This window comes from Ursus arctos, unplaced genomic scaffold (genome assembly GCF_023065955.2).
Source record: "Ursus arctos isolate Adak ecotype North America unplaced genomic scaffold, UrsArc2.0 scaffold_2, whole genome shotgun sequence".
NCBI lineage: Eukaryota > Metazoa > Chordata > Mammalia > Carnivora > Ursidae > Ursus > Ursus arctos.
The window spans coordinates 63,759,830-63,785,934 of record NW_026622874.1 but is presented as its reverse complement, the minus strand read 5'-3'; the positions used below and the strand labels follow the sequence as shown (position 1 = coordinate 63,785,934).

Here is a 26,105-nt window from a genome sequence, read left to right as displayed (position 1 = left end):
CACACCCAGGGCCCAGGCTCTGGTCCAGGCTCTTTCCACACGAACTCTGCCTCTCTCGGGTTCTGGATCACACAGAGCCAGCTTCCAAGGGTTTGGGTCCTGAAGAATGCCCCACACCCTTTCCTCTCCCCAGGACCCTCCTGGAGTAGAGACATCTGGGTCCACCAGCTGCCCCTCTGGCCTAGGATGGTACTTCCAGTCCTGGCGCCCCGTGCGGAGAGCACCTGCCGAGGCCGCGCACGGCTACCACGGGGTACCTGGTGCCAGGATGGTCATGCTCTGGCGGCCCTGGCTCAGGAACATAGAGCAGGCTACAGCCTGGTCCTCACACCTGCCTCATGGAAGCCTTGAGCCTGGGGGCCCAGAGTGGGGCTGGGGCTGCAGAGCCCCCCTCTGCCTCCCCCAGGGCTGCTTCACAGCCATTTCACTCAGTGGGCCTCCGCCTAAAAGTTTTGCTTGAAGAGACAATCCTGCTGCTTAAAATAAATAAATAAACACACCACCCCTGCAGAGCGGAGTCTGCAAGCTTTTTCGTAAGGGGGTCGATGACTATTTTGGGCCTTGCAGGCCATTCGGCTCTGGACAACTACTTGACGGCCACTGGCCACAGCAGGTGAACAGAGAAGGGTGGCAGAGCTCCGCTACAACCAGATCTGTAACAACAGGCACGGGGGCAGATGCAGCCTGGAAGTCACACTCTGCCGACTCCCGCCCCGGCGGAGCACGCTGTGTCTAGGACCCAATTTCCGTCCGGGTAGCCCTTCCCAACCTCGAAGCGCGGAGCAAGCACAGAGCCGCGGGCGTGCACCGAGGACGCCGCTGGCAGCCAGGCACGGGCTTCCCCATCTCACGCGCCTATAAACCAGTCGTGGCCCAAGGGTGAAGGGCTCCAATTCCACAGCCAGGACGGGAAACAGCCCCTGCACCATACGAGTCCAGGATGGGAGGGCACGTGGGGATGGAAGCCCAGCCTGACCCAGGAAATGCCTGCGCTCCGGTGTGGGCAGTGCCCACACAGGCTGGGGGAGCCCTCGGGGACTGGAAGCACCCGGGGTGGGATGGCGGCACACGACGACCCCAGGGCCCCTTCGGCTCTGTGAATCCAGGAGAATCAGAGCTGGAGCCTTCTGGGAGAATGGGGAGGGGGGGCAGCAAGCAGGAGGCCCATGCTTTCTGAAGCCACTCTGGGTCAGGGGAGAGCCTTGTCCACAGAAGTCCAGCCTGCCCCTTCAGGGACCCTCTTCCACAGAGCTCTAGGCAGAGACCCTACTGCAGAGTCCAGGGAAGTAGGCTCTCACTGTCCCCCACCTGTCATTTGGAAGCCCCTCCGCAGCCCCCACTTCCAGGGGCTGCTGAGTCTTCCTGGAGCCTTTCCAGCCACCCTCAACCATGGCCCCCAAGGTACCACCACAGATGCTCAAGTTCAGCCCTGTCACCTTGGCCACGGAGGGCAGGGGAGAGGGGAGGCGGGAATCTGTGGACTTGGGAGGAGCCAGGAGTACCCCTTTCCACCCCTTCCCGTCACCAGGACTGTCCCTCAGGCTCTCCCTAGCTCAGCTGGAAAGAGACTTTCTGCTGTCCCGAGATCTTCAGGAAACAACGCCGCTCCCTCACAACTAGAGGGACCCTCCACCCCCCTCTCTCCCCAGAGCGGGGTTCCAGAACCTCTTTCTCTCTTCCTTGTCCTCAAGGTGCTCCGTGGGCCCTGAGCCTCCTACTGTCCCCCTTCACCCACCCCCTGGGACAACACCAACGCAGCCCAGGCAGCCCCGAGTGGCCCGGCAGCCACCCCATTCCTTGCCTATGGCCCCCATCTCTGCCAAAGGCCCACTTGGAAGGCCCCAGCCCAAGGATTTCAGCCCCCTGCTTCCCAGGGCAACCCCAAAGCTGTGTTTTTCAGAGCCATGGTGGTCTGGGCTCGCAGGGAGGGTGGAGAGGGCATGCGGAGGACAAGGGGGCTACAGAGACGCCTTTTTCACTGAGATTCTCTGGCCGGCCTTGAAAAGCCCGGTGGGGACTGGTTAAGGCCGTCACTGCTGCACTGCCCTGCTCAGAGCATCCACCTTCCCTCCATTACCCCGTTTCCTACCTCCCTCTCACTGCCTTTTGTGCAGAACCAAATTCTTGCTGAGATGTGGCCTCTATCGGCCTTGGGCCAGTTCTATCTCTTCCTCCAAGTGGGGAGAGAACTCTCTCTGCGCTCTCGTGGCCCCTGCAAAGTCATTCCTGCAGTCTGACCTCGTTCCCTTGGTTCTCAGGGTACCCTGTCCTCTCCCTTCTAGCCCTTACCACCACCGTACGCTAGTTACAACTCCGCGCCTCTACTCGATGCCTGGCTCCCAAGGAGCTGGAGCTTCCCGAGGCAGGACCCGCACCCGCCCTCTTCGCCACTCCACCCCCTGTAAGGAGCAGCTTGGGAAAGGTCTGCTCCGAGAAGGGACCGTTTCCCTGTTGCAACCCCCTGAGAAGTCCTTCTTGTGGTCTCACTCCAGTCAGTCCCACTGCAGGACCCGCATCCCCTCGCTCTGCCCCTGAACTTGGACATTTGGACACCACCGACCCTCCAAGCAGGCCTGCCTCTCCAGGCCAGGCCTCAACCCTCCCCATCCTCAGGCTGCCTGGTGCACAGGGTGAGACTCTAAAGTCTTCTATGGAGCAGCCCTGAGCACATGGAGATGGAGAGGATGGGGTTGCTTAGGCAACTGTCGCCTGGCAACCGGCTCCCTGGCTGATCTCCTACACCACCCCCCCACCCCCGCTTCATGCTGGGGGAGCTGGGATGCGAGAGGGATCAGGACTGAGGAGACAGGGAAGCCACAGAGACCCCCCCACCCCCCGCCAGCATCCTCTGGCCAGAGAGGAGTCAGGGATAAAAAGACCAGGCCCCGTCCATCCCCAGTCTCTGCCAGTGTAGCCCCCAAGGACTTTCCTAACTCCACATATCCTGGGCCCCCTGCCCACTGATGCCCCTACCTCTGTGCCAACCCTGCCAGAGGACGAGATGCCCCTGCCTTGGGCAGTCCTTCCTCCTATCTAACCAGAAGCCCTCCTACAGAGGAGGCTGAGTCTGCAATAATCTCAAAACCCTTCTATCCACTCTACCCACTCTCCGTTGCTGCAGCATCCGAGAGCCGCGGAGCAAGAACATGAACTCACTCCATACTTTGGAAGAAGGGTGGCTGGGCCCTGGGTGGGCACAGAGGACCCTGTACTGACCCTATCCGAGCTAGGAAGGCCCATCCTGTCCCGGTTCCCTCCTACTCAATTAGGAAAATCCTAATGAACACCTGGACCTCCTTAATCAGCCCTCTGCCTAATGACCTCACCAACTGCCAGGAGCCAGAGGCCTGGGCATGTGTTCTCCAGATGTGCACCTTTTTCCCTGGCCAGCCCCCATGCCTCTTCTCCTTTCCGGCCCTCTCCTCCTCTAGAAAGCCCTCCCAGACTTGACTTTTGGCTGTCTGTCCTGGAACCCAGGCCTGGAGGGGGCTTAGCAGGATGCCATGGACACGGGGGCTCGGCTAGGATGGCTTTCCGGCTCCAGTGGCCCCGGGGCCCGCCTGACCTCAGGCCACAGCTATGACTCCTTGGGCTGGCGGCATCTGTGTCACCAAAAGTAGCCCCTGGAAGGCTCCGGCGGCTTCTGCTTCTCCCACTCAAGGCAGTGCTGGCAGGACAGAACTGGGCAGGGTGGGCCTCCTGGGGGCAGGAGTGGGGACAGAGAGCAGAGGGGGAGGGAGGATGGCAGCTGGGCTGAGCCCTGGGGAGGCAGGCACAGACCCACCTTCTTAGGGAAGGCTGGTGGCAGAGAAGCCTCGGCAAATGGAGAACAGAGAGGACGCAGGGCTGGAGAGGCTCATCTGACAACACCCTTGACAAGGAGGAGGGGCTGAGGGAACCAGAGATGGTGGGAAATCCAGAGGGACCCTGTGGACAGCCATTTGTCCAAGCTGGGATCCAGACCCAATAGGAACCCGTGGGCTGTATTTACATGCAAATGAGGTGCAAACAATATGCAAAATGTACCCTAAAGGGGGTCTCAGGCTGGAGGGGGCAAGGGAGAAAAAACAAGCCCCTGCCTCCCCCAATTTAACACCTCTTGGTACCTGAGCAATATTCAAACCATTCTCGGGTTTCAGAATGATGCTATCTCAGTTCCTGTGTGAGGGTGGCCTGGGGCCAGTGGGGAGAGTGCGGGGGGAGCGGTCAGGGCCGCCTCCAGGAGCTGCAGCTGGGGCCGGCCGCCCCTCCTGGGGAGCCCAGAAGTGTCTTCCAGCTCCTCTCTCCTACCTCCCCACGGCCCCCACACCTGCCTGCCCAGGGCCCAGCGCCCCCAGGAACTGGAGGGCATCTGCTTCCAGAGCTGCCCTAGCGGAGCCGGGGCCCAGAGAGCCTGAGTGAGCAGCCTCTGGTCACAGAGCACTGGGCTTCCACCCTGCTCTCCGTGCGGTCAGAAAGGCAGCTCTCATTAGGCAGGCCCTCCAGCCCTTCCTCCCAGGCTGCTCCAGGCCACAGGCTGGGGACTGGAGGGGAAGGCAGGAGGCGCTGGAGACAGCTGTCATCCCTCCTCCCGCCCCTTCCCCGTGGCTGGGCTGCAGGGCATGAAATAAGCAGCAGGCGCTGGGGGAGGGGGTGACAATCCAATCCACCTGTCACCCCCACAGTCAGGCGGCCTCAAGCAGCCTGCTCACTAACAAGGGAGGAGGCGTGGGTGAGGCAGACACGGAGGAGGGTGGTAGAGGGGGACAGACACACAGACGGGCGAAAAAGAGAGGCAGAGAGGCCAAGAGGAAGGCTGCGTGTGAGGCGGAGGCAGCCACAGACAAGGAGAGGGCCCACGCAGAGAGGGCGAAGCCCGGAGCCCGGCCGGGACAGGACGAGCCTCGGAGGCGCAGGCAGGGAGCCGGAGGCAGTTTCACTGCACCCCGACACCGTGCGTTGGGCACGACCTGCTGGGCCGCCAGGCCTGCCCTCTGAGTACTTGCAGTCCAGCCAAGACACAGACCAGGGGAGGGCAGGTCCCAGCGAGGGCACGCGGGCCCCCACAGTGGGCAGAGCCGAGCCCAGAGGCCCTCTGGGTCCCCACCCCAGCCCGGGGCTCGCAGCCCTCCTGGCCCCTCTCCTGGCCCTGTGGCCTCTTCCCTCGAATCAGAGACCCATGGAGGTGCGCTCTGGAAGACGGGGTGGGAAGGCGAGCCCCAACACTAACACACGGGGCGCAGGCAGGGCGTGCTGGGGTTCACAGCCCTGGGGTACACACAGGGGGCCTTCCTTCGCAATTGCTTAAGTCCTCAGAAGTGGGGGCAGTGCCCCCCCCACCCGCCCAGCCCAGTTCTCACGCCCCCAGCCTGCTCCCCGCACTGCCCCCTGTTCCTCTCTGCTCTTCCGTTCCACCCCCCTCCCCCAGCCCAGGGCAGCCGCTTCATTCAACCCAGAGTTCCAGCGTCTGCTTTCAAAGGCACAGGCAATCCCCGTCCCCATCCCCATCCTCCTCCCCTCAAAGTTCTGTTTGGCAGGCTCCATTCCCAAACCCCTGGTTCCCACCATCTTCCCCTCCCTCGGGAACTCCCCTCCCCCAGCCCAGCAGCCTCAGGGTTGGGCAGGGGCTATTTTTAGCCTGGGCACTGAGCTAATTTTAACTCACCGACAGGGACCTGGGGGCGGGCTGGCGGGCTGGGGGGAGGGAAAGGACCAGTCCGGGAAAGCTGGACCCAGGGCAGGGGTGGTCTCAGGTCCCAGGTGCCCTAAGAAGGCAAGTGGAGGCCGGCGCTGCAGCCTTGCCTGAAGGGACAGGGACGGACTAGCCAGGGGAGCAGCCACAGGGCCAGCTCGCTGGGCACCCTCCCTGCAGCTTCCGCTGGACACCTCTCCCGAGCCCCACCCTAGGCTTCCTGCGGGGCAAATCCCCTGGGATGGGGTCATCCTGTTCTCTGCCCGGGAGATGCCTCTCCAGTGAGGGTCTGTCTCCTGAGCCTCCTCCGCTGCCTCCCCGCCCCAGCTTGTCCTTCCTGTAGTCTAGCTCCCATCCTTCCTGCAGCAGCCAGGGTGTCCAGTGCCCTACCCAGGCAGCGGCCAGCCCACCCCCCGGGCTCCAGTACCACCCACCGCAGCTCTGGCTTCCCCTGGTGGCCTCTGGGTTGGCTCCTAGGAACCACCCCTCCCCCAAGTCCTCGCAAGTTTCTGGAGCCACTGGGCCTGATCTCAGGAAGAATCTGGGGGTAATAGGAGATTGAATCCTAGCAGAAAAGGGATGGACGTGGTTGGGCAATGAACAGCCCAGGGAAGCACAGGGTCTTTGGGCGGGGATTCTGGATACCTGGGTTCTAGTCCTTGCTCTTGCCCTAAATGACTGTGTGACTTTGAACGAGTCACTGCCGCCGCCAGGTTTCACCCCACTGGTCAGCACAACGGGTGGGTGAAGGGGAGTAGGTACCCGAGTGCCCTTCCAGCCAGGACATTTGGTTCCCGTGCTCCTTACAGAGGTCCAAAAGGAAGGGAGGTCAGTAGCAGGTTCCTCCAGACACTGCCTGGTTGGGTCCACTGTCCTCCAGCCTAGGGGGAAGGGCAGTGTGTGGTCCAGAAGACAGGAGAGATGGGGCTGATAAAGGCGGAGGTGCTTTCTGAACGGTAACCCTCATGACAGATGGCAGAGGGCTGACGGAGGCTCATGGTCAGCTAGGGCGGGTACCAGGTGGGTCATACCAGGACCCTGGCCACAGAGATTCAGCCACCCCAGCTGCCAAACACATCTGGAATGCCTATCAGGCCCAGGGCTTGGGTAGTGACTGCCCCCCGCGGTCACGGTCATGGTCATTAGTGGGGCCGGTTCTGGAACCCAAGCCTGAGCCTTGCTTCATGCTCTACCCAGCAGACTGATCCGTAATGACTCAGTACCACTCATTTGCATGGGGATTTGCATGGGGATCTGACCTTACTCCATCAGGCTCAACTTCCCATTCCAGGAACTGGGCCACCCCAACCCAGCGCACCTAGGCACTCAGGATGGAGTTCCAGGCACCTTCTGCAGAAAGCATCCCCGAACCGATAAAGAATCCCCGTAGTACTGTCTCAGCTCTCGGTCCCAGGGGACCCTCCACGCCTGTCCCTCCTCTGAGTGGGGTGGGGGTGTGACCCTGAGAAGGAAGCAAGCATCGCAGCAGAGGAACCAGATGAGACTCACGGTGTCAGCTGCCTGGGGGCTCCCAGGAGAAGCAGCCCACCCCACCCCTCAGTGCCCAGGCTGGAGCAGCAGGAGGACAGGCTGGCTGTCCTTTACCTTCACCTCTATCCTCATCTCTAAAATCCACTTCCAACCCTCCAAATGAGGGGAGACAAGCTTGTGCAGCAGGCAAGACACATGCTAGGCCACAGAGAGGACTTCCCAGCCCTGCAGTTTTGGCCTCCAAGCAGTCTCTGAGGCTCAAATGTGCTTTGTTAGAAGTCACCCAACCAAGCAGGGGCAGCTGGTAACATCTCGGGGAGCGTGGAGGCCCCGGCATGATGCTCCAAGGGGGACTGGAAGGCAACCCGTCCCCTGGCCGCCTCGAGAAGCTCTTGTCTGCCTGTCCAGTTAGAGCAGCGCCCCTTGCAGCCCTGCCCTAGCCTAGCGGTCCGCGATCCCGGGAAGGCCTTCCTGCTCTCTAACCTCCATCCCTCCCGCTGCAGCCAGTCCTTCCACTCTGGTCATCTACACGAGAGTGGTGGCCGGGGGCCCCCGGCCATCTGAAGCGGTTGGGACGGTTAGTGTGTCACCTTCCACCTCCCCACCCAACTTCCCTCTGGGGTCTCAGGAGACAGAAGTGAAAGTGGCAGCTGGGGCCTTGGGGGGCGGGTCAGCTTGAGAGCCGTTGGGTGAGCAAGATGCCACCAGCGCCATGTCTGGGCTGCCTGCCACGGCAAGCGGGTGGGCTGGTGGTTAGAGCAGGGGAGGGACTTCCCATGGAAATGAGGGCATGGGGTAACTATGGAGTGCAAGCCCCCGAGCGAAGGAACAGCGGGCTGGAAAGAAAAAAGTGGAGAACAGGGAGGTAGTCTCAGAAGGACGCTGTTCCAGGCGATGGTGGGACCCTTCCTTCCTGTGCACAGAGCCAGGGCAGGGCTGCTCTGGCCGCGGCGGGTGGCGGGCTCTGGGCCCTGACCTGACTGCTAGAACAGGAGTGCGAGGAGAGGAGACAAGGCCCAAGGCCCGGGCCCTCACACGGCACAGCGCCCGTCCTGACGTCCTGACGAAAGGGAAGGCGGAGGGTTAGGACGTGAGCGTCCACCTACAGTCACAGACGGGGCCCAAAGAGGCCAATCCAATCAGAGAGAGCAAATCCTCCTAGAGACATCATGACCTCGGGGAGCCACCGAGGATTTAAAGGAGCCGCTCAGGGCGGTGGCTGGGTCTCCTCCCGACTAGAAGGACAGTCTTCTAAGCCCCTGGCAGGGGAGGGCGGGCAGCGCGGCTGCGTGGGCCTCCCGAGGCGGCCGGCCAGGCAGCTCTTACACGATTAGCTCGCTGCCTGCAGGACAGGCGCCAGGTGAGGCTAAGATCCCCAGACAGATGGAGGGGGCCCCGGTGGGTGGGGGGGACCTCCACACAGCGACACAAATACGTGCCCCCAGATTCAATTCACAGCCCACCCTTCCATGAACCTACTGTGCGAAGACCCCTGGGCTTGCCGGCCAGGACCCCTGGCTACCAACCAGCCTTCTCTGCCTATGATCTGGCACCATCCGGCTCTGAGTGGGGAAGTCCCACCCGCTATCTACTCTCAATCCTTCTGCCACACTTTACCACCAGCCCCCACCCCCCCCACCCCGCACGCCCCCAGGGAGCAGGTGAGCGGGCCAAGGGGTTCCTACTCTCCCCTGCCAGTCAGTCCCTCACCTCCTCACCCCCTGGCTGACAGGTGGGAGAAACAAGAGGGAACAGCTGGGCTAGGACACCTGTCCCCACCGGGTCAGTCTGGGCCCCACGGGCCTGGCCTGGGGGGTACACCAGGGAGTCAGCAGAGAGGCAAGCAGCTGTGGGGGCTGGAGGAAAGGGGCTCAAAGGTCAAGGAGAGATGTGACTGGAAGGCCTAAAGCCCCCCTTTCGGTCTCAGCCCTTCCTCTGGGGCCACCCTCAACCACTGTCTCTCACCAGACACAGAACACACGCATGCTTTAAGGTGAAAAACTCGAGGTCTGAGGTCATCTGCACCATCCCCTTGCCTCCATGTTACTTGATCCACCAGAGCCTGGAGCAGGAAGACTCCAGAAACGAGACAGACCCCTCCCCCCCCACCCACCCCCACCAAATGTTTTCTCTAGAGGTTTGGGGATGAGCTCTCTTACTCCTCATTCTCCCAACCCTCAACCCCGAGCATTTGCTGGTGGGGGTGGGGCGGGGAAATCATAAGGAATAAGGAAGCAAGCAGCCAGGGGATCTGCTAAGACTCACCGGGAGGTGGAGGTGGAGGGAAGGCTCTGAGGCAGGGAGACAGCTGGCTGGGGAGGCAGGGCTGGGCTCGGTGTCCCCAGCCCATCCCCGTGTCAGACTGAGCCCTAGGCCTGGAGGCCCCCCGCAGGGCCCCCTCAGGCAGCTCCCACACACCAGGTCCCGGCCAGGGCACTGCCTGCCCCCACCCCACCTTCTGGGTGGCTGCCTGAGCCAGCAAGTTCTGGGCCAGGCTGGAGCTGGGGTCTAGAAGAAAGAGGCACCCACTTTCCAAGCACCCGCTCTCGAGGACCCTATGTTTCCCCCACTGACTCTCCTTCCTTTCCCAGGAGAGGCAGCTCTTGACATTGCCAGCAATGAGGGGCGGAGGTGGGCTCACCGCAGGACGGGGCTGCCCTCCCCCGGGGAGTTCGAGCAATTCCTTCCAGGACAGAGTCCCGAACTTCTGGGCTGGGTAGGCTCCTGTCAGCCAGGCCTCTCGCCTTCAGACCAGCCTGAGCTCCTGTGGCCCGACTTCCCCGACTAGCCGCTCGCTCCTCACACCCAGCTCGAGCGGGTACTGAGGTGTCATTCGGTCCTTGCTCAGGGCGGGGGGGGGGGGCTTTCTCCCACGGCACTCCATCAGGGGACGATTCCTTCTCAGGAAACCGAAGCAGCATCTCCCTCAGCTTGCCCTCATCCTCTGCCCTCAGCCAGGGACTCCTACGAGTCCGCCCTTCCCTTAATGTGCTGTCCTCGTCCTCCTCCCAGGTCTCCCTGGGCCTCTGCTCCACTGCCCCTCCTGCAGGGCAAGACCCTTCCCTTACCCTCTGACAAAGCCCCTAACTCCTCTTCACCAGGGAAGAGGGGCTGTGAGGTCTTCCCACCCCAGCTGGATCATGTGGCAGGGAGGCAAGGGGACGGAGCAATGACCCCTAAGCAAATCACTGAAATCTCTGACTCAGTTCCCCAGTTATAAAAACAGTTATGCCGGGGAACCAACGTGTCTTCCTGTGTTCCCATGCCCGACACAGAGCCTAGAACACAGGGACAGGGCGAACAGAAGCTTCCTTCCTCCGGTTCCCAGGGATCTCAAGAGCTTTAGTGTTAGGTCTCCAAAGAAAGAGTGAATGGGGTACTGCCCACGGTAAAGGTCCCTTGACCAGAGGGCAAAAAACATCTCCCTTTCTATATGCTTCCCTGGTCTGCCCAGCTCCCCGGGGAGCGGCCAGAGCACCCAGCCAGAGGCACCAAGCCAAGGTCAGTGACCAGGCCTAGAGCCCAGAGCCTCCTGGGAGGGTGAGTTTAAATGAGTAAATATGGTCCCGCCTGGGTGTGGCCAGCAGCAGGCCGAGCTCTAGACAAGCCCCTCCCCTCCCAGCCTACAGCAAGAAGGAGAGAGCTCACACGGCAAGCACAGCGGCCTCCCCACCCCTGCGAAGGCTCTCGGGGTCCTGTGCAGACTCAGTGAGCACATCCTCCAGTCTCCACACCAGCCACGACCAGCCAGCACCATGACTAGGCTCCCAGGAAGGGGAGGTTGCGGCCACAGCCTCAAGAAAAGGAAAAATCAGATGCCAAGGGCCTTGGGCACCCTCCGGGCCAGGGAGCTACCCCACAACGCCCGCGGGCTCAGATGCAACCTTGATACATTGGGGTGGCCTTGTTCATCAGAGTGAGTGGGGAGGGAGACAGAGACTAGTGCAAGCCACCAGGCCTCCCAGGTGCTCTGATCACCACCAGGCTCTCAAAACTCCAGTCCACCTGGAAAGCCGACTTGCCCCAGGGCGTGTGGGCCGTGTGAGGGGAGAGGCAGTGTGAGCAAGGGCTGCGGGGAGGGGCAATGGGGGTGCTGCAGGGGCAGTGATGGGAGTCAGCCAGGGCTCCTCCAGTGGCAAGCCATGCTCTGGGGCTACCCACCTGCAGTCTAACCTCAATCCCTCCTGCTCCAGTCAGCCCTCCCTCTTCCAAGTCCTTGCAGGCCTCTGCTTCCTCGCCCCTGGTCCCCCACCCATCCCCAGCCTCCAATCCCTTAATCATCTTCCCATTCACTAGCCCTCACCCCCCACGGGGCAGCATCTGCTCCGTGGGTGTCTACACACCCGTGTGTATGTGCTTGCACACCTTCATGCACGCGTGCCACTAACTGCCGGGGGCCTGCCAGGGGCGTCTGGGCCTGGCAGTCTGCACAAGACCCCCACCCAGTGCCCCTCGCTGGCTCCAGGACAAGCTCTCCTCAGCCTCAGGCAAGGGGGCAGAAGAGAAAATAAATCCCCCATCCCCACCAGGCCACTGTTCCGAGGCCTTTCAGAAAGCAGAGCCACCAAGGGTGGCTACAGAAGCAAGCACTTTGAGATCCCTGTCTTTCCTAGGCCAAGTGAGAGCCACCTCCGGCCGTCATCTAGAGCCACTGGTAAGTTCTCCCTGAAGTCTGAGCTCCATCCTGCTTGCTGCAGTGGTGGGCAGGCAGGCCAGCCCCCACCACAAGACAGCAAGGTGTCCAGCTGCCCACACAGAACGACTAGCACCTCACACCTCCCCCTCCCACCATGAGTAAGTCACCAAACTGGGACAGAAGGACAGACGGTTGGCCGGACTCCGGCCCCATGACTGGCTCATAAAAGCCACCAGCAATTACAGTGATGCCGAGGCGATGCCTGCTCCTCCCCCACCTCCTCCTTCCCTGTAAAAAGCGGGATAATTGCCTCAAACCAGGGGGCTTCAGAGAGCCCAGAGTCCCAGCCATGGTGCCATGGGGTGGGGAGAGCCCCCCACCACAGCGCCACACAACCCAGATCCCGACACCTGATGATGGACCCTAGGCGCATATCCGACCCTCGTATCCACTATGCACACGGAACAACCCGAGGCCGGGCCTCTGTCACCCACCCCCAACCTACTCCTCTTCTCCAGTAAGGCCACCACCTTCTGGACTAGAAGGGCAGAGAAGCAGGGGGCCTGGCTCCAAATACGACTAGGGAAATGCTGGACTGGACCCACCCGTCCGTCTGGGACTCCTCTTGCTCCCACACAGGCAGAGAAGTGGGTGGCCAAGTGTCCAACACAGGGCCCACCCACACCAGGCCAGGGTAAGCACTCAGATTCTGGACCTGGTACCAGCCAGGGAGGGCAGGCGGCCCAGGTGGCCAGGGGAGAAGGTTAGTAAGATGAGCAGAAGGCCAGGCCTCTCTGGGGGCACAAGGGCTAGGGATGCCCACAACAGAGACCCACCCAGGGCAGGGTTGGAGGAGGAGGGTGGGAGGGGCTAGGTCACCATCAGTGAGGGTCTAACCTAAGGCCTCCTCTTCCCCGGGCCCAGAAGGAGCCTGGGGCCTCCCCTAGCCTCCTTGCTACTGGTACTCCAGACCCCCACTGAGGACTTTACCCTCCATCTTCTTCCCCTATCACACCGCCCAGGAAAGACCAAGGAAGATTTAAAAAAAAAAAAAAAAAGGAAAGAAAGAAAGGAAAAAAAAAAAAAAAAAAAACCACCCTGCTGGAGAAAGATTATATAACAGCAGCCAGAAAGACTATCCTATCTCCCAGTCTGTGAGAAGAGCCTGGAACCAAGAGGGGCAGAGCTGGGAAGCCCAGACCCTCCAGCCCAGGAGCAGCAGGCAGACAGTGGGGGGGACAATGGCCAGTACATCAGAGCCACAGTTCCTAGTCTCCACCACTCTGTTCCAGGCAGTGGGTACCGGAGACAACCTCTCGTGCCCAACCCCCACCAGAAGGGTCAGGATGCTCTCTCTGACTGGGTCCTGCTGCTCTCCTTGGACCAGAGGTTCCAAGAGCAAGGACTGTGTCTGCCCTCTCATGGCCTCTCCCCACTATGGAGCCATGCCTGAAAGACCAGCACTTAGACTAAAGCCCTGACACAGATCTGCTGTGTGATTTCAGGTAAAAAGCTCAACCTCTCTGGTGCGTAGAGGAGTGTAAGTGACAACCCTTCCTTTTCCCAAAGAAACCAGAGACCCCTCCCTTACGAATGTCCACGCACACACATACACATACACAGGTACACAAGCACATACAGGGTATGTTGGGGGGTGGGGAGATACGACAAAGAGAATAGGACCATTGAGACCCCAGGGTCCAAATGCCTGTCCTAGGACAAACTGGGAAAGAGCCAAACATACTCTCTAGTATTCCCCAATCACCCCACGTAAACGGGTCCTAGGCCACCCTCACACAGATCCCACCCCACCCCCATCTCCTGCCCAACACACTGGGAAACCACAGGAAGGAAATTCATTCCCAGGCAGGCCGTGGGAGCTGGGACAACCAGGCTAAGTCCTGGGGCGGGTGTGACCCAGCGGCCACAGGCAGGCTGGACATCTGTGAGCGGACATGTGCCTCTTCAATGCTCTCCTTGGCTACCAAGACTTCCCTGTTGGGGGTTTGAAGACGAGTGGGAGGTGGACAGCTCCCTAACTTCAAAACACCCAATCTCAAGCTGGCCTGGGCTCCCCTCCTATCTCGAGGCCAGAGCAGCCCAAGGTCACCGCCCCAGACGGCAAACTTCCCATAGTCAAAGCTGGTCCCTGAATTGCCTAGGAGACCCACTGAGGGGATGGGGGAGGGGTGGGGGAGGGCCATCCCCCAAACCAAAGAAACCAGGCCAACAAGGAGACCTCAAAAAGGGCACTGGGCACAGGGAAGGGGGGCAGAGGATCCCCCATTGTACCCTCCCCCAAACCACAAACAATGCCCTGTTTAAGAGGAGGTACAGACAGCCGCCCCCTCAGAAGGACAAACCTGGGATAACCTAGTCAGTGGCTGTAAGTGTGCCCACACCCAGGAGCCCTCCCCACACAGGGAGAGACTTCCAGAGGCTGTCCAGAGGTCGGCTGAACCACTAAGGAGAAGGGGCTCTTTCTCCTATGCCCCTGAGACCCCATCCTGACAAGAAGGGGCTGCCATGGGGGCAAGACACAAGACCCGCCTGGCCTCCTTGGCCCTCCCTCCCCAAAAACCCCCCAAACACTCCCTCGACCCTCACTCCCAGACCAGCTCAGCCTGCCGTTGGCGGAGAGAGGCACGGGAGAACTCTCGCCCAGATGTTGGACAGCTGCAAACTTCTGGCCAGGGTTTCTCCAACTGGGGCTCCTGACAAACCAGATCGGGGGTCTCGGAATGGGGGTGGGAAGTCCCAAGAAAGGGTCGAGCGCGCCCACCTCCGTCGTGACTCGGCGTCCCAAGTCCACAGGCACCCGGCAGTCCCGGGCCCGGACACACACACACTCACACACCCCAACCCACCACCCCGGTGTCATCTGAACAACGTCCCCCCTCCCTCCCCCGCTTCCCAAACAGCTGCGGCTCCCCCCGCCCCCACCCTCCCGCCGCCCTCCCAGGCCCCCTTCTGCACCATTTCGGGCCAAGGAGGAGTGAACAGGCGGCGCGAGGAGGGAGAGGGAGGGAGGGCCGGCTGTTAAAATGTCAGTCGCTCCCGGCTGTCACCGGAGACCCCCTCTGAGGATGGCGCCCCTTCCCAGACCACTCGCAGGCCGTCGTAACCCCCAACACCCACAGACGGGCGCGCCCGCAAGCGCGGGTCCCCACCCCGACCCCGACACGCAGGGGAAATTAGAGCCCCCTGCACTTGTCCCCCGGCCGAGTCCTCTACACAAACAAGCAGCCCTCCACGTAGTCTCCCACCGACGCTCCACGGAAACAGCGCACTCCGCGAGTTCCTCCCACCCGGGGGCCACCCCATCCCACCCCTCAGGGGGACGGTCCAGACCACCCTCCACCCCAACCCCAGGACAGGGTGGGGGAGGGGGCCTCTTAAAGCGGCAGGCGCATTATTTTTCCCTACTCACCGGCCCCGCTGGGGGAAGAGGGTGTCACGGCTGGGAGGGGTGGCCCTCGCCCCCGGTCCGGGGTATCTTCAACACCGGACAGCCGCAGCTCCGGGCGGGGGGGAATAACAAGAGGCCGGCGTCCGCGAGGGCCCTGGGCGGCGCCTGGGGGCCTGGGCCCCCGCCGTGGGCGCGGGGGCGGGGAGGCGCGCGGCGGGCAGGGGGACCGGGGCCGAGCGCCCGAGCCGCCTCGGCGTTGTTGATATTTTGCTTCCTTCCTCCTTTCGGGCTCCAAAGGTAACTCCTCCAGCCCCCGGGAGTCGAGGCCGACGTAGGCACAGCTCAGCCTAGCTTGAGGGGTGGGGCCCGGGGGCTGATGGACAGGCAGGGGGGCCAATGGGAGGAGTCCGCGCCGGCGGGGCGGGGCAGAAGGGGGCGGGCCTGGCCGCAGCCCCACCTCGCGCCTCCCGCGGCCGGCCGGGCGGGCCGGGCGCCCCACCCACCGCCCTCCAGGCTAGGCTGCGGCGCCGGGAGCGGCGGATCCCTCCGCCGGCCAGGAGGGGAAGGGAGGGGAGAGGAAGGGAGGGGGGCCGGGCCGGCGGCGCGGGGAGGCGAGGTGAGCCGCCCGCGGAGGGACGGCCCGCGCGAGGTACCCCTCGGCGCTGCTGCCCCCGTGCGCTCGCCGCGGTCCTCCCCGGAGGCTCGGCGGCCGCCGCGCATTGGCGCACGCGAGTGCGCCCCCTCGGCCCCCAAGCCCCGGGGGAGTTGGAGGAGGCAGTCTAAGTAGACAAATTCAGAGTAGACGCTAAATGGCGACTAGACTCCGTCTCCCCCACTTAGTGTGCGCCGAAGCCCCGCGGAGAGGAGCACGTTCTCGGCCAGGGGTTACCTGGGGAGCTCACTGGCTCCTCTACCTGTGTCGGGCCCCTCCCCTCCCAGCCCCGGCTCGGCAGACGCCCAGCAATTTAAAGCGACAGCTCATAGTTCTGGGGTGACCTAATCCCCAGTGCCTGCGGCCCCAGAGCGCTTACAGCCGAGGGGGGCAATTTAAAGGGGCGGGACCTTAATTTCCCCCAGCACAGGAAACGCCCAAAAGCATCTTATTAAAGAAGCCGTAGTAGCTCTTTAAAAAAAAATTAAAATTAAAAAATACCTAGTTGCCCCGGGGCTTGGTGAATCTTCACGTGCCCTACAACAGGAGTGCAGTGCTGTGCCTACCCACTGGCCCGTCAGGCTTCTCCGGCAGCCCTGTTAACTCCAAATCCTGCCGCTGTCGACCTGGAGCTTGAGGAAATGATAGAATACTGCTTCATCTCTAAGAACCTTGCAGAACAGAAGGGTACTCAGTTCTTCACACACACCCTGATTTTTATCTGGCTGGGTCTGATTTACTGAACAAAGACTAGATTCTGGGTTAAGTGCTGGGTTAAGTTCTGGGTGAAGACACTAATATGCACAGAGAGAAGCAGCAAGTCATGGTGATTGAAAGCATCAACATCAGAGTAGCCAAGCTGCCTTGGTTCAAATCCCCATTCTACCACGTATTACCTGTGATCATCAACACCTTATTTAACCGCCCTGCACCTCAGGATCCTCATGGGTAAAATGAAGACGGTGATAATAGTACCTAGCTCATAAATTTGGTGTGAAGATTAAATTAGTTTATGCAGGTAGATTGCTTAGAACAGTGCCTCATGCTACATTATAATAACTTAAGGACTGGACTGCCGAGACCCCTTTAGGCCCATCATCCCATACAAACCTCAAAGGAGGCAAGATCAGTGAAACCACCTTGCCAGTAGTTTGGAAGCTTATCTTGTATGCCCTAAAACGGGAAGCCAGCAGGCTCCTATTTCCTCAGCCTCAGTTTCCAACCCTTCCACCCGGCCCCTCCTTCAGGAAACCTGATTTAAACAGTGTCGCACCTTGTCCCCAAATGTAGCTTCGCAGTTCCCCGTCAGACCTGGGAGTTGGGGCCCCAGCACCAGAAGATGTCAGTCTTCCCTGCCAGGCAGGGCTAGCTTGCCCCCAAGTCCTCAGGGCAAGCAAGGCGAGCCCGACTGCTCTGTTCCCTAGGACCATGAGAAGAACAGAGCCTTGTGCCAGGGCTGGGGCTGTGGCAGTAGCAAGATGGGAAAGTGCCCCCCCCTCAAGTAGGGAACCTCCCCTCACTTGTGGCCTCTATTTTTAGTGCTTCCCCAGGCTCTAGCTGGAGAAACCGTTTAGTCATCAGGGTGTTTATTTTCCGGCTGTTTCCGACGTCGGGAAAGCAGAATGTTGAGACTGGAGAGATCCAGGGCTGCTGGAAAAGACTTCTTAGGAACAGGCCTGGGAACGCAGCCTTCAGACCACTGGGTCCCAAGATCACGGGGGGGGGGGGGGGGGGGGGGGAGGAACCAAAGTGGGCAGGGGGCAGCTAAGCCCCCAGGGGACCAAGAGAGATGGGTTCTCAGCCTTTCTCCAGTTTTAAGGCTCTCCAAGCCAGAGAGCCCTACGGGCCTAGGTCCTCTTGAAGGATTCTCTCCAAGAACATAAGCAGCCCAGAACAAATTCTCTCCAACGCCTGATTTCCAGAAACCCCCTCCCCAACCTCTCATACATCTGCGCGGTGAGCCTCCCGCCAACCACAGCTCCAGCCAATCTCAAGCCAGAGGCAGGCTTGCTTGGGCTGTGATTGGCTGGCTAGTCCTCCCTGCCTTGGAATGTTGGGTCCTTAACAAAGGAATGAGGAAGGAAGGTGAGTCACCTGGGAGGGTGTTAAAGGGCCCGGAGCTGGAGACAGAAAGGAGGGGAGGGAAGAGTTTGCTGAGGGAGAGGAGTATCCTGGACCCTGAGATGCTGAATGATAATTCACTAGAGAACAGAGGAGGAGAGAGTCGCAGAGGCTGACGTTACAAGTGGGATAGAATTTACATATATTTATATTTATAGAGAGAACTTCATGGAAAGGAAAAGTAGCAAATATGAGGTCTTGATTTCCATGGAGGGCTAAGAAAGGATCTAGGGAGTAACGTTGCTGAAAGTTAGATTATAATAAAGACTTCCTGAAACTGACTCACACCATCTTTTTCTTCTAGCCCCTGCATCACCCATGCCAGAATCCTCTAGGGGGAAACACATCAGCAGCTCAGGTGCCTGGGTTTCCTTTTTCCTTCTGCCCCTCTGGCTCCCAACCCATCTTTTGTAGAGAAAAGTCATCTTCCAGCCCAAAGTTGCTATACAATCCCCGAGGAGTCAGACGGGTGCCCACCAAAGTCCTAGGAAGTGTGTGATTCCGATCTTCATAGTTTCTACAGCAAAGGGGCACCAACAGCTCCTTTATTCACACTCCCCAAGCACCCTAATCTATCTTTACTTGGAAAGGTCTTCCTCGTCCCTAAGAGCTGCTTCTCTTCCAGCCTGCTGTTCCAGCCTCTGCCTGGCTGCTCCACTGACCCCTCTAGCCTTCCTCACAGCCCTCGGGACCATCCCCACCCCACCCCCACTCCACCCATCCCATCCCTTCTATTGGGCTGATCATTCTTCCTCCCAGTTTTTCAATCTCTCCGCATGACTTCCACCTTGTCCACGGGGCTGTCGGCACAGGTATGGCGGTCCATCTGTGTGCACATCCTCAGGGTGGGCTTGCGCACCCTCCTGCACCTCTCTTTGTGTAGAGTTCTCTCTACTCCACGTGGCTACCTCATCGGTACACACCAGACTGCACTGACGTTTTTGGTTTCCAGTATATTCTTCTTCACCAGATCCTGAGCTCCTGAGGGCACCCGATCCTTGAGGGCAGCCGTTCAATCAGCTTTGGGATTTCAGGGCCTTGTTGGGCCTGGAGTCCAAGGCACTCAGCAAATGTCTGTTACATGAATCTGTGCATACCTGTGTATCTTCGTTAACATTATAAAAACTTTATTGAATACCTCCTCTATTTGTCCACTGATAACTCACTCTGTGCTAGCCCAGGGTTGGGGCTCTGATCCGGGGCCCAGACAAGTCCAGGTCTGGGCCAGAAGGGGACGGAGGGGGGGGGGGGGGCGGAGTTAAGCGGAGAGTTGTCCTATGCCTGTGCTGGCAGAGCTGTGCCCCAAGCTCAGTGCCAGGTGCCTGGGGCCAGGCCCGGGGCAAAGGGCAGAGGCCCCACCCTGGATCTGAAGGGGGCAGGAAAGGGGTGCCAAAGCCGGGTCCTCGGTCCGTGCCCCCCCACAAGAGTTCCCTGCCCCAGGCTGGGCAGGATGTGGTGGCAGCTGCAAGAGGGTGGGCAGGATGTGGGGGTGGGGGCAGCTGAAACGAAGCCTGACATTCGCCTCCCCAGCTCCTCCCTCCTTCCCTCTCCCCCCCCATCCGCCCCCTCCAGGTCACGTGCTTCCAGTCCGGGCACCGACGGACTATTTCTCCCTTTCCGCGGAAGGACATAAATGACATCGCAAACTCAAGTCACCTTCGACTTCAGCTGTACCACGCCTTTTTCTCGCCTCATAGCCCAAGACAGAAAGTTTGCCAGATACACAGTGCTTGAGCGCCCTGACCACTAATTCGGGAGTGGCCCCTTTAAATGCAAATGAACCGCCTTCTCTCTCTCGCCCCCCCCACCCCCAGCCTAACTTCGCTCCTCGTGCCCAGACTCCGCCAGCTGCCATTGACGTCACGCGTGCGTCAGCGTCGCCAGCCCAACCAGACGGCACGTGGGGGGAAGAAGGTGGCCTTAAAGGGCCAGACGCCTTCGGCTTGCCGGGTTGCTGTTCTGAGTTTGGCCTTGAGAAAGAGGAATGAGATGAGAGGTGGGGAAATCTATTGAAACAGAAAGAAATGCAGGATAGACGTTAGGGAGGACAGGTAGGAGTTCTGCTCCTTCCCAGAGTAGGAGGGCCAGGCCTTTCCTCTAGATTCCCCAGAAGTTTGGGGTTTGCGCCTGGGAGAGCAGAATGACTCTGAGGGTAAAGGAGGCTGGCATTTAAGACTCGCCCAGTTATAACGTCACCCCTTCCTTCACCCCTGCCCAGCATGCCCACAGTGCAAGAACTTCGTTCTCTTCAGTATCTACGGCACCAAGAGCAAAGCGCATGGTGGACAGGTATTTGGTATTTGTAGAAGCGGTGGGATCCAATGCAAAGCCGCCTCCTTCAGGAGGCTTTCCCTGACTGCCCCACCTGGCAGGTTAGCGCCTACCCTCAGAAAGACATCCACACTCTCTTAAGCACCCACAGCGCTTAAGGACCCTGCAGCTTCCTTCCGTGCATTAGGGAGCACGGGGCAGTGCTTCAGCGACAGACCTTGGAATCCCGGAGACATGGGTTCCAATTCCATGGACACTGCTGTCTAGCTGAAGGATTTGCAACAAGTCTTTTCATCTTAGCTCTGCTCAGTGTCCAATGGGGCTAATGCTGCTCGGACCATAGACTTCTCTGATGGTCAAGTGCAGCCGAAGCTCCTGTACGGGGTCCATTTCATGTCAGCACTCGACAGTGGTAGGGAGTAGGTTTTAGGATGCCCACCCCCCACCACCACTAAACTGTGTGCTTCGAGAGAGCAAGGCCCTTGCCATACTAATTTAGTCCCAGAACCAACACAGTGCAAGGCTTACAGTTGGGGATTTTAAAATGTTTGTTGAACGAGTAAACATGAATGAATGAATGATTTCAGTATTTCCTGAAATCTAACCTCCAAACCCGCCCCCAAAGTGCTTACCCAAAGGGAGAAAACTTTACAAATGCCCCCTCTGTCCCCCAGGTTTTTAGCTCTGTGGCGGAGCCTCAAGGTGGAGTTGGGATGAGGCCCTACTCATTGTGGTTGAACCAAAAGTATTATGCAAACAAGCCACAAATGATTGGTCTGCTGTGAAGACCTGAGGGGGCCTCCCCACCTCTCCCCGTCCCCAGCTGAGGTGCTAGAACCCTGACCCAGGAACCCTGAGCTGTGCTTCTGCCAGGGGCAGAGGCCATTAAAAGGGAGCTGGAGGAGAGGGGCTTCTTGCCTCTGCAGGGTTTCTTAGCCCAGACAAGAGTCTGTCTCTGGCGTTCTCCTCTCCAGAGCCCAGGCTCATCCTGCACCATCCCCCTGCCCTGCTCTGAATTCCCATGGCCACCCCCCCCCCAGGCTTCAGTCCCCACTACGGCTCCCCTAGTTGTAGTGGGAGTGAGGGGAGGGCACGAGACCTCCTACCACCTGAGTCCAGCTCGCTGGCCAGAGGAGCAGAAGCCACCTCATCCCGCTTCAGCCTGGCTCGCAGCTGCTTATCGATCTGATTTTCAATATCTGTCACCATCTCTGAAGTGGAAGGGCCGACAGACAACAGAAGGAAGTTCCTCCCAAGGGAGGAGCTCTGAGCTGGAGGCACTGGGAGCCCTCTCTTTCCTTGAAGGCCAGGGAAGAAGTGGTGAGACCCTCCTGTGCTTGAGAGCAACCCAGTCAACTCAGGAATGCTGAGGGACACGGGTGGGTCCCCACAGGAATCTCCCGTCAGGCTTGGTGCTGGCTCCGCCCCCTGCAGGGGTAGGGTGGTGCCCAGGAGCACTCTGTGTTCCAGAAAACCCCAAAATAACCCAACTTTGCTGTCCAGCTGCTATTTCTGTCCATCTTGTTTAATTATTCAAACCCAAGTTGGGGAATGAACTATAAAAAGCTCTCCTTCTTGGGGACCCAGGAGAGCTGGGAGGCTCGCCAGGTTGCGATAAGAGCAGAGCACATGGTTTGGGTGAGGTCACTGGGTCCGGCCTCCTGCCTGAAAGTTCCATCTGTTTGCCTGCTTCCTCTGCTAGAAGGCCGACTCCAGGCCTCCCTCCCGGAGCCTCCGCACGCCCTCATCCCTGCACCCCTCCCAGCCTGTCCTGCCTGGGAGCTGGGCCCCACCCGCCTTCCTTTACTCTGGAAGTGTTTCCCCTCAGACAACCCTTTGCTGACTGCTTCCTACTCCTGGTTCTTATCCCACAGATCCTATTATCAAACCCCAGCGTCTGGGACTGGGGAGGGGGGGCAGGAAGTGCAGGTAAAGAGGTCAAGCCAGGTGGACACAGACAGGAAGAGGGACACCGTGCCCTTGGAGGGCACTCTGTCAGTGGGGGCCGGGGGGGGCTTTTCTGGGTGAGGCAGGTTCCTGACTGTCACAGGTGCTAAGCCTCTTTAAGGGCTTCTCTTGGGGACTCTGATATTGTGGCTGAAGGGACAGAGGGAAGGCAGCAGGAAGGAGTTTGTTTTGGGGGGCCTAATCCTCTTCCGGTTGGCCTCAAGTTCAGCGTCAGTTCCACTGAACCTGCAGTCTAGGGCCGGGGAATGGGGAAGCTGGGTACCCCTGGGGGCCTGTTCTGTGACCCCCTCCCAGCACAGGCCTTTCCTAGGAAGGTGATAACGAGGGGTGTGGCCAATGGTTACCATGGCAACGCTGGGAGCGAGGAGATTGGTGCAGGTGACGGGTTGCTCAGTCTGAGCAGGAGGAGCCGGGCCACCCCCCAGGATGGACCGGAGGAGGCAGGCTTTGAGCCCCAGGAGAGGCAGAGACCACAGGGGCAGACCCAGAGACCCAGGGCAGAATTGGGGGTGGGAGGGACGTCCAGTGTGGGAGGGGAAGCCTCAGGCTGGCAGAAGCTGGGGCAGGACTTTCCAAGAGTCAGTGTGGGACCTCAGTGTTCACAGAGGACCCTGGGTTTTACATTGGGCCTATTTTGGGGCTTGTTCCCACACATTCCCTGGCAGCAGCTCCTGTGAAGTCCAGGCTGCCCGCCCCCGCCCCTGGCCGGCCCGCCCCTGCCACGGCTCTACTGGAGCTCCAGGGGAGGGTGCTGAGGTAGGGGAAGAGGCTGGCCGTTGCTAAGCAACCAGAGACTGTGTACCTGGGGGCCCTGGCAGGGATTGTAGGGGCGGGGGAGGCAGGGAGGCCGTGAAAGAGCTGGGTGGACTAGGGTCAGGCTCCCTCTCCCATCCTCCTCAGGCCAGTTGCGGAGGAGGGATGTACTTGTCACCCAGTAAGTGTGTTGATGAACCTGTAAGTGTGTGGTTCTTCTCCAGGATGCTGTGACCACATAGCACCTGTGGGGCTAGCTCTGAGGACAGGCAGGGGGCAGGAGGCGCAGGGGAGCAAGGACAGGGTAAGCATCTTTCGCTGGTCAGGGAGGGGTGGAGGGCTTGCCCTGCCCAGGACAAGGTAAGGCCCTTGTGGAAATGCAGGGGTGCCAGGGTGGCAGCTGGATGGGGAGGGCACCTTTGCCAGCCTCCCGGTGAGAGAGGGGCTCACCAGAGGAGAGGCCACCTGCAAGTCTTAGTGTCTCAAGGCTGAAGGCCACTTTTTTATTCGGCTATTTTCCGTATATTTTTGGGTGGACTGGAGTGTGACAGAGGTAGCCATAACAGGACAGACTCTCTTCTTTGTGCTTGGGGCCCCCATGCCCACCCAGCTTCATGTCTGGCAGGCCGAGGAAGCAGCTCGGGCCATCCGCAGTGTTGACACAGGGCTGTCACCACTCTGGTTCTGTGGCTCCGCCACTGGCTCAGCTCCCATCCAGAAAGAGCACCTTCGAGGAGCCAGCGTTTTTACGCCTGTGACGGGCACTGGGGATGTGGGTAGGGGCGGGCACCGCACATCCCACATCTACTGCCTGGGAACTCTTGCTGTCTGTCCTGGCGTGGTCCCCAAATTCTGCAGGGAACCTCTCCGTAAAGCTGGGAAGTTGCTAGCTGCCCGCCTCCCACACCCCAGACTTGCCCCCGAGGGCCGTGTTGCTGGAAAGACATAGGGGCCTTCTGATTGCTGACCCAGGAGAAAGAGAGAAAATGGGGTAAAGGGTACAAGCTTGGCTTGTTTTCATCTCTGCGTCATGCCAGGCACTATGGAAGGCCCGAGACGCACTCTCGTCGTCGTCATACGATGAACAGCCCATCGGTCACAGAATTCTGATCCTCTTTGTGCAGACGACGGAACAGAAGCTCAGAGAGGTTAAGGAGCATGTTTGTCGTCACACAGCAAGAAGGGGCTCTGGGTTTGAAGCCAGGCCTGTCTGTTGCCCCATCAAGGGTCATAGGACAAAACGGTTTCACTGTTGCCCTGACTACAGGGTTACAGGGACGCTGGAGGGGCCCAGGAGTCCGCACGGAGGGGACACCCCAGAGCGCAGTTAGTACCCTCACGGACTCAGTGTTCCAAGCGCTAATAGAGAAGAAGAGGGCACTCAGAACCCCGTGTGCTCACACAGCGACCTCAGAGTTGCTCAGGCTTAGAGAAAGCCAGCAGAGAAGGCCGGGCCAAGCAGACCCGAGATCTCGTCCCGGCTCAGCTGTTTCTAGCTGTGTGACCTTCGGCAAGCCACTGACCCTCTCTGAGCCTGGCTTTCTGCAGTGATAATGGGAAGCTGATACTCGTAGAGTTTACAATAAAGAAAGCAAACTGTGTGTGTGTGCGGTACCTTGCAGCAAAGCCCCTCTCCTTCCATCCCCCACAGAAGGCGAAGATCCCCTGTGGCCAAGGGCAAGTTGAAGGGCCCGAGCAATCTTGTTGGCTGAGCACCAGCTATGCTCTGGGGGAGCCCCGAGCCTGCCGCAGTTAGTGGGGAGTCTCTGAGGTGTCTCCCTCTCTCGTGGCAGGGGCGCAGGAAGTCAGGCGTGCAGCCAGAGTTATCAAGAAAGAGCCGAGAAAGCGTCTTCTGTTGGAGAGGTGAGTAATGACAGCAGGGGACAGAGGGGCTGTCTTCTCCCCGGTCCTCTGGCAAGACCTATTTAAAGCGGAGACCAGAGAATGGGAGTTCTAGAACGGTGAGAATAGACTCCCCACCCACTCGTTCACAACTTCCTGTGTGCACTGCGTGGGGCTTAGCTGAGGCCCCCCAGCCTGCACACATCGCGGTGGCCTTGCCTGGTCTGGGAGGCATTTTGGAGAAAGTATCAAGACTGGAGGGGAGAACCGGAGGCCCCAGGGGAACTAGGGAAGCTAGATTCTCACGGCTCCAGGCTGAACCACACCACAGTTTTGGAAGGTCAGAGAAGAAGGTGGCAGTGGCTGGGGTTGGCCAGCCGCCAACCACTCGGGCACGCATGGACCCCAGCCAGCAGGTGGTCAGACCTGCCCAGAAGCGCAGCCCGCTGCTGACCCGCTGATCACAACTCGCATTTACCCAAATGCACAGGAGATCTGAATGTACATTCGAGACTGAGAAGCTCCTCTCATCACGGAGTGGCAGTTAGTAACTGCGTGGTCATGGGCATTAGCTGGGCTAATTGTGGTGACCATTTCCCGGCACGCACAGACCGAATCCTGACGTCATACGCTTGCAGCCAATATACGGTTATGTCAATTTTACCCCAAATGAAGGGAAAGGAGGACACACCGAACATCGCGGCTGTGCACTCTGCCCAGCGGGGGGATCTTTACAGGTGTCACGGAAAGCTAGGAGCTCCTCAAGAGCCCTCCCTCCAGGGAGGCTCGTGAGGGGCGTGTGGGGCCCCGAGGTTTTTTCACTCATTTGACACGTGCGGTGGGCTCCCAAGTAAGTCTTCCTTTGAGGACCCGGCCCCAGATGAAAGAAACCCTCTGTGCGCCGTTATGGAATGTCCCTGCGTGGAATGCCGCACGGCCTTACAAAGCAAGACACCGGGCTGGCCCGGGGACACGCAGCAGTCGGAGACAGGTTGTCCAACAATGAAAGCGAGTCTCAGGGACGCCCGGCTGGCTCAGTCACTGGAGCATGCGGCTCTTGATCTTGGGGTCGTGAGTTCAAGCCCCACGTTGGGGCGTGGAGTCTGCTTCAAGAAAAACAAGCCAGTCTCAGAGCAATCGATCCGACAGCAGGCCACCTGAGCAGGTCGGCGAGTGTGAGTCTGTGTGTAATGACCAACTCTGTACACAGCACCTTAGAAGAACAACTGTCTCGTATTAACTTGTGGGTTCAGGGATTGATTGGGTCCTGCCGAATGGTTCTCACTCAGGA

The 26,105-nt window shown here is 59.9% G+C and overlaps 1 protein-coding gene and 1 long non-coding RNA gene across 9 annotated transcripts in view; both read right to left on the bottom strand.

The window, feature by feature from the left end:
- Positions 1–17,311, bottom strand: part of MEF2D (myocyte enhancer factor 2D) — a 33,338-nt gene extending 16,027 nt beyond the window's left edge. For 2 of the 8 annotated variants that reach the window (XM_044379056.3, XM_044379057.3), the window contains exon 1: positions 15,229–15,585. The gene's annotated coding sequence lies outside the window, so the exon portion shown is untranslated. Of the gene's footprint in view, positions 1–9,427; positions 10,003–14,580; positions 14,669–15,228; positions 15,586–16,360; positions 16,492–17,132 lie in introns of those variants that run through there. The other 6 variants (XM_026485125.4, XM_026485127.4, XM_026485128.4 and 3 more) reach the window with 6 other exon arrangements.
- Positions 17,312–18,101: 790 nt separating this feature from the next.
- LOC130544322 (uncharacterized) lies at positions 18,102–21,653 on the bottom strand. Its single transcript, XR_008960523.1, has 2 exons — positions 21,361–21,653; positions 18,102–19,986 (listed from the first exon to the last, which is right to left on the bottom strand). It is a non-coding gene; the product is annotated as an uncharacterized LOC130544322 (long non-coding RNA).
- Between the last annotated feature and the right edge of the window lie 4,452 nt (positions 21,654–26,105).